The 8,251-nt window shown below is 33.4% G+C and overlaps 1 pseudogene; it reads left to right on the forward strand.

Moving 5' to 3' along the window:
• The first annotated feature begins 7,348 nt into the window (after nt 1–7,348).
• LOC140515794 (olfactory receptor 10AG1-like) overlaps nt 7,349–8,251 on the forward strand; it is a 13,309-nt pseudogene continuing 12,406 nt past the window's right edge.

An 8,251-nucleotide genomic window follows, 5' to 3' on the forward strand; every position in this document is an offset into this window, starting at 1 on the left:
GTAATAGGAGGGCAATGTAGTGGGTAGAAGTTGAGGAGTTCCAAGGGGTAGAAAATAAGAGATATGCACAAATAATTAAATAAAGACCAGAAGTAGAATTTGTTAGAGAAGGCATATGTCTGTATATGTATGCATGAAAGTTTGTGTATGTGTCTTATACATGTGCATGCATGTATGCGTGTATGTGCATATGTGCATGTGTATTATGCGTATATGTATGTTTATGTGTACATATGCACATATATGTGTGTGTTCTAGTGTGTATATGCATATTTACATACACACGTGTGTGTATATACACATAGGTCATTTTCCTTTGAACTCTTTGGAATACAGAATTAATAGTAGTATTGTAGGTTTAAAGGGTATGCTCAGCTTTAATACCTTTTGGCTATAATACTTCCAGGTTCTTGTGCAGAAATCAATTATCTCATTGTGACAAATTATAATAAATTGAAAATAATTTATTGCTAAAATCATCACTTCTGTCTCCACAAATTTTAATTTTATCTACTACTGTTCATTCATATGGGCCACTACTTAGCTCAGGCTCTCATTCCCTCTTTCTTCTTGATTGTGTCATTGGTCTCCTATGTCTTATTTATGATTCAAATAACTCCTTATTTTGTACTTTGCGCAGCTAACAAACTGGTTTTTCAGGATCAAAATTCTAATCTTTTCACTTACCACTTCAATAAGTTCCACTATCTCCCTATTTACTCTAGGATCAAAAGTGGCACTATATATATAAATAACGTATTAAAATTTCCTAATAGCCTAGACCTTTAAATACTTTCCATTTCATTTCCTCCATCTTAGCCTACGTATCGTTCTCCATGTCTGACCCCCCATTTTCCTTCCCCATGACTTATTATGGGTTGTCTTTCATTGCTGGAATGAATTCCCTTCTCATTTTAAGTTCCTAGAAATCAAGGTTTCTTTGAAGATTATATTAAAGTACCACCTTCTCAATGAGGAGTTACTTCAAATCTTGGTCTTATTCCTTTCAAAAGTAAATAGCATGTGTAAAGCTTTATACATACATATATATACATGCATATATGTATATGCACATATATGCTTAGTATAGATATGTAATGTATGGAATAAAAATATATATAAAAACAACAACAAAAGCAAAAAGTTGATTCACTTTAGGATCAGAGTCCAAACTTAATATAAGATTAAAAGTCAAGAAATAGGTTAGAAAAAATATGAGCCAACAACGAAAATAAATTATCTTGACTGAGAAAGGTTACTCTGGTGACAAGGAAGTTCAAAATACAAACTCAGAAGACAGTAAAGTCAAAACGCCAGATCCAAAGCTTCAAAGAAGGATGTAAATTGGTCTGTGGCTCAAAAAATAGTGAAAGAGCCCAAAAAGAATTATAAAAATGAAGTAAAAGAGACAGAGCAAAAATTGGGGAATTAAATTACGATGTGAGAAAATCTTGAAAAAAAAGTCAAAAACTTGGTAATTGTGGAAAAAGTAAACCCAATGAAGAAATTAACTTTTCATGGAGTGTTCTCAGAAAAATTTGGAAAATAATTGCATAAACTGATGCACATTGCAATGAGCAATACCAAATGAACGCTGTATACATTAACAAAAATATTTTATGATGATTAGCTGTGAATGACTTAGCTATTCTCCACAATACGATAATCCCATATAATGCTGAAGGACTTATGATAAAAAATGCTATTCATTTCCAGAGAAAGAACTGATGGAGTTTAAATGCAGATCAAAGAATACTTTTTATTTACCTTATTTTTTTTAAATTTTGCTTCTTTCACAACATCGCTAATACGGAAATATGTTTTGCATGACTACAATGTTAAACCTATGTCAAATTGCTTATCTTTTCATTGACAGTGGAGGAAAGGGAGAGAATTTGAAACTAAAAGCTTAAAAATGAATGTTAAAATTGTTTTAAAGTTGGGGGAAATAAAGCATTTAAATGAGAGAAAAAGAAAAAAAAACCTGCAAATACATGTTATATTACCGAGTAGTGTTTTTGAGTTGAACATGACTCTTTCTGACCCTGTTTGAAGTTTTCTTTTATTTTTCATTTTTTTAAAAAAATATTTATTTAGCTTTAGTTTCAACATTTCCTTCTAAAAGATTTTTGAGTTTGAAATTTTCTCCCCATCTCTCCCCTCTTCCCAGACCAAGACAGTGTGCATTCTGATCATTTTTCCTAATCTTTCTTCTACGGCATCCCTCCCTTGTCTTATCCTCATCCCCTCTATTTTCTTGTGGAGCAAGTTAGATTGCTATAACCCAATGCCTGTATATCTAATCTCCCAGTAGCATGGAAAAACAATTTTTAACATTCGCTTTTCAAAGGCTGAGTTCCAACTTCTCTCCTTTCCCCTCTCTCCCCACACATTCCCGCTGAGAAGACAAGCAATTTAATATGTTATATATGTGTAGTTATGCAAAACACTTCCATAACAGTCGTATTGTGAAAGACTAACTATATTTTCCTCCATTCTTTTCATGTCCCCCATTTATTTATCCTTACTTTTTACCCTATCCCTCTTCAAAAGGATTTACTTCTAATTACCTCCTTCTCCCATTTGCCTTACCTTCTACCATTCCACCACTCCCCACTTACCCCCTTTCCTCCTACTTTCCTGTAGTGTGAGATAGGCTTTCATACCAAACTGAGTGTGCATGTGAATCCCTCCTTAAGCACAATGGGATGACAGTAAGATTCACTCTTTCCCTCTCACCTCCTCCCTCTTACCCTCCATAGAGAAAGCTTTTTCTTCCATTTTATATGTAAGATAATTTGCCCCATTCCATTTCTCACTTTCTCCTCCCAATATATTCCTGTCTATCCTAAATTTTATTTTTTAGATATTCTCCCTACCTATTCAACTTGCCCTGTGCTCTTGGGCTAAATGTATATAATCCCTCCAACTATCCTAATACTGAGAAAAGTCGCAAGAGTTGCAAATATGATATTTCCTTGTAGGAATGTAAACATTTCAACTTTAGTAAGTACAGTATGATTCCTCTTTTTTCATTTACCCTCTCATGCTTCTCTTGATTCCTGTGTTTGAAAGTCAAATTTTCTATTCAGCTCAGGTCGTTTCAACATTAATGCTTGAAAGTCTTTTTCACTGAATGACTATTTTCCCCTGATGTATTATATTCAGTTTTGCTGGGTAGGTGATTCCTGGTTTTGATCCCGGCTCCTTTGACCTCCTGAATATCATATCCCAAGCCCTGCCCTCCCTTAGTGTAGAAGGTGCTAGATCGTGTGTTATCCTGATTATGTTTCCAAATACTCGAATTTTTGTTTCTTTCTGGCTGCTTGCAATATTTTCTCCTTGAAATACTATAGCTAAGATTCAAACCCATATCCTCTGATTCATAATCATGTATTCCTGGAACTTCCTTTCTCCCTCCATTCACAGTGCATTACTTCACTGTGTGCACTAGCATACCTCCACAAGATCTAGGATAACTCTGCTAAATGTTTCCTTTACCGATGTGATACTGGAGAGGAGATTGTTTGGTCCAAGATATTAGGAGCAGCATTTTCCTAAACATTTGAACAGAAAAATTGAGGAGAACAAGTGATAAATTTCTTCAATTATGATAACAAATGGTCAAAAATGGCGCTATTTCTAATTGCTTTTCTCACTATAACATTATGAAGCAAAGAATAAAAAATAGTATTTCCCCAATTTTGAGGATGACGAAAATAACATGAAGAGAAATGTGACCTTGAAATAAAGAGATATTTAAAGTTTCTACGTATCTGACGCCTCAATATAGTCCCTTGACTCAAGGCTCAGGATTTTTCCATTACTCAACCTTGGTTCATTAAGTATTGTTTAGATGATTGAACTTTGAAGCAGAAGACCTTTTATTTCATTAAAAAATGCAATATGACATCAGAGAGAAGGTATTCCCAGAGAGCTAAAAAGGACAGGAATCATTTCTACTAAAGATAAGTGTTCAGTGATTTCATATAAAATTTATTTTTACAGTAAGTTTTGTCATGTTCAGAGTGTGTTAGTCCTTTTTGTGTGTTGCAGTGCTTAAGGGAAAGGAATCGTCTGCTCATAGAAAGAATATTGAATTTGTAGTCATGTGAACCTTGCGTTCAAATCTTAAATTTGGCACCTAACACCTGTGGAATTTGGTGCAAAGTCATTCAGCTTAAGTCTGGCTCTCCTTCTTTGTAAAATCAATATACCTGTGGTATCTATATTATAGTGCTGGTACAATAATGTACATAAAGTTTTGATAACTTTAAAGTAGTTTATCGATTTAAGTGATTATATGACTATTATTTTATTTATACAAGACTCAAGGTGTTAAATAATATTGAATTCTATCTAAGAAAGGTAAGTTTGATGTTTTTTGCTGTCTCACCTTTTGTTTCTTTTATCTGAAGGGGATCATTATCAATGACTTTCATGATATACACACACACACATATGTATTTCGTTTTATGGACACACACAGGGATAGACATTCAGGAAAGAGATTACACAGGGATTAAGAGATTCTGTTTGCAGTACACCTATGGACCCTTCTTCCAACCACCGTGTGTGTGTGGGATTATGTGGACTTCACCAATATTCACTGAAGTGACTAAAAAATAAATCTATATAGTTTGCTTTATAATAAGTGCTTCCAATTTGTTTTGACTTTTATCTTTCAAACCACAGTCATTTTCCAGAACTCTTCATCCACTTAATTTCCCTTTTACAAAGAAAATAAAGTTAAGCAAGAGCAAGTGTCTGGACAACCAAACATAATAACTAATGAAATATTACCTGAATTCACTTAAACATATGCTGAGCAGTAAAAAAAAAAGGTAGAGTTTAACCATCTCTTCTCTAGGACCAAGATTTTTGAGTCTAATTAATCTGAGGCCATTTCCGACTGCTTTTTTTCAATTACAACACGGTAGACAATGTTCATGTTCTTGTTCTATTCCTGCTTTCTTTTCTATGTCTCATTTCATTAAGAAAAGTCTTTCCAAAGCTTATTAGTTTCTAATATTCTGAATTCCTTATAAGATGATACGTAGTCAAAATTCAGTACCAAAATTATTTTTAGTTATTCCGTGATGATTATTCATTTTCTTTTAACATTTCTTTCTTTTTCAGCTGTTGTTATTATGAATATTTTTTGAATATATGACATCTCTTTTTCTGTTTCTGATCTCCTCTCAGTACCTTCTACAGTAATCAGATTACTGAGGCAAAGTGTGTAAGTAATTTAGTGGCATAACTACCACAAGTTTAAATTTTTTCTAGAATACTTAGATCAATTAATTGCTCCACCAATAGGATATTATTGTCCACGTTATCTCACTGAAGCTGTATGACTGATTATTTCTAAACTTTTTCACCTTCGAGAAGTTGAAGGGTATTAGTTGAAGTGAGAATTCCTTATGCAAATATTTGGGTTTAAAATCAGACTTTTATAAGAAACGTAGTACAAATTTTAACCCAATGGGAATTTTTTTTAAAAAAATTCTTATTGCACTAATTTTCTCTTGGTACTCTTTAAATATATTATTAAGAATACTCATTCTGTGTTTTATGCTTTTTTATCATTACCTATGAAGAGATATTAAATCTTGTAGTGGTAGGAATGCTAGACTTGAGGACACTGAACCTACTTTAAATATTGTTCAAATTCTTACACACTGTGTATATTGACAAGTTAATCAACCTCTTCACCTCATCTATTAATAAAGGTATTACATTTTATATTATATTGAATTACTTAGACTTTACTTGCATTAAGACCACTCACTCCAAAGCAAGTTTTGTACTTAGGCAACCATAATGAAGTTTTTTAAATTTCTTGACAAGTAAGAAGATGATGAGAGGATTCCAAGATTCTTATTGCAAAATGGGAAATGGAATGGTGATCTGTTTCTTTTAGTGACATAAATTCATCAAGCTTTCATTAAGCTATTATATATTAACAGATAGTATTATACGTATGTATATATATATATATATATATATATATATGCATATATAAGTAGTCATATAGAAAAGAGCTGGAAAGGTCATACTTGATCCATAAAAAATAATAATCCTTAGTGATGTTCTCTGAAAATAGAAAATGGAAATATGTCTGAACTTTTCAAATGTTCTTTTTTCAAATTCTATGCTATGAAAATTTAATACTGAAAAAGGCAGAAAAATGGCCAGTAGATCATTGAAAAGAAATGTAAATAGGAGGATAAAAACTGAATACCTTACGGTAAATGATGAGTTAGAATGCACAGTTGGACTGATTTCCCAACTTACAACAGGTATTGCCTTATGTGATTAGCAAGTAATCATATACACTGTTTCTGAGGATCTTGTAGACATCAGAGATAATTAAAACTTAGGACGATAAGAAGTTATCTCTACTTTGAAAGTAGAGAAGAGGATAGAAGTTGTATAATAGATATTGGTAAAGTAAATTTATTTTGTGGGGAAAATGTTGGACGTGCTATTACAGGAGCATATATTCAGCATATTGTGACTAAAGTTTCATTTTCCAACAAACAGAATGGATTCGTTTTGAAGAGGTTCTAATTAAATAGTCTATAGTAATATATGTGGTCAGTGAAATAGTGGATAAGGGGCATGCAAAAGGTAGAATTTACTTACAATTAACAAAGAATTTGCAAAACTTTCAGTGTGTCACTTTTAGATATTCTCCTTAAGAAGGAAAAAATATTGAAATAAGCCCAATATATTCAATCTTTCCATAAAAGCCCTTTCACAAAGATCTACTTTCTGTAGGCACAGAATAATATATTGTAGAATAATAATAATAGGATAGTGACTTGAGGAGAATGATTTCTTCTGAATATCATCCAATGATGATGATGATATTAACATTAATGATGCTGTTGCTGCTTTGCATATTAATTTCATTTTATAATTTTCATCTTAGAAAAAAGGTATATTAGGTATGGTGTTAAATGTTGTTCCTCAGTTGGCACTGAGATTAAGGGTGATTTTATAGTTTTACCAGAAGTCTTTACCTGGTTACGTAGTTCCATCAAAATACCCAAGAATAATATTGTAACACTTTAGCATGGTTCTTTGTAGATAGGAAGCACTTCATAATCAATTGCTGAATGATTTTGACTTTTTTACCAAAAGAATAAAGAATATTTTGAAAGATATGTCAAAGAATGTTGGGGAGGGAAATTAAAATGTAAAAGGTTAAACATGGAAGAATGTTTCCATTCATAATATCTAACATTCTCTTCTTTGCTGAAAGGGAAACTGAGACCATAGAAGGAAAGTGATTGGCTGGTTCTCAATTCATTGTTACTGCAGGCAGAAGAAAGAACCAATGGCATTGGACAATCTCACAACTGTGGTGGAATTCATTCTTCTGGTATTTTCTGATCTTCCCAAACTCCAAGGTTTCTCTTTGCAATTTTCTTAAGCATCTATGCAAGTATACTGATAGGAAATGGCCTCCTCATTGTCATCACCAAGATTGACCCAGCTCTCCAAACACCAATGTATTTTTTCCTTGGGAACTTTTCCTTCTTGGAAATCTGTTACACATCTGTCACTCTACCCAGAATGCTGGCAGATCTCTGGACCCAGAAGAGAACTATCTCATTCATATCCTGTGCTGTACAAACTTGTTTCCTTTATGTTCTGGGAGTAACAGAGTGCTTGCTTCTGGCTGTCATGGCTTATGACGGTTATGTGACCATCTGTAAGCCTCTCTACTATCTTCTCATCATAAATTGTAAGGTATGTATCCAACTAGTTATGGCATCCTGTATAATTGGGATCCCAGTACTGGTAGAGGAGACGTATCAGATTTTCTGTCTGAATTTTTGTGGTCCCAACAAACGAAATCATATTTTCTGTGATGCCCCATCATTACTGGAGTTGGCCTGTGGGGACACATATAAAAGAGAGGTCTCTGTCCACGTTGACGCATTGGTATTTGTCATAATTCCTTTTCTGTTGATACTTACTTTCTATGTCAAAATCATTACCACCATCCTGAGGCTGCCTTCGACTTCAGGGAGATCCAAAGCCTTTTCTACCTGCTCCTCCCACCTCATGGTTGTGGGTTTATTCTATGGGTCTGGAAGTACTGTATATTTGAAGCCAAAATCCAGTCACTTAGCAGGATTAGATAAAGTGTTTGCCCTTTTCTACACTACTGTGACCCCAATATTCAATCCCCTGATATACAGCCTGAGAAATAAGGATGTCATTGCTGCACTGA

The sequence above is a fragment of the Notamacropus eugenii genome, chromosome X, assembly GCF_028372415.1.
Source record: "Notamacropus eugenii isolate mMacEug1 chromosome X, mMacEug1.pri_v2, whole genome shotgun sequence".
Lineage (NCBI taxonomy): Eukaryota > Metazoa > Chordata > Mammalia > Diprotodontia > Macropodidae > Notamacropus > Notamacropus eugenii.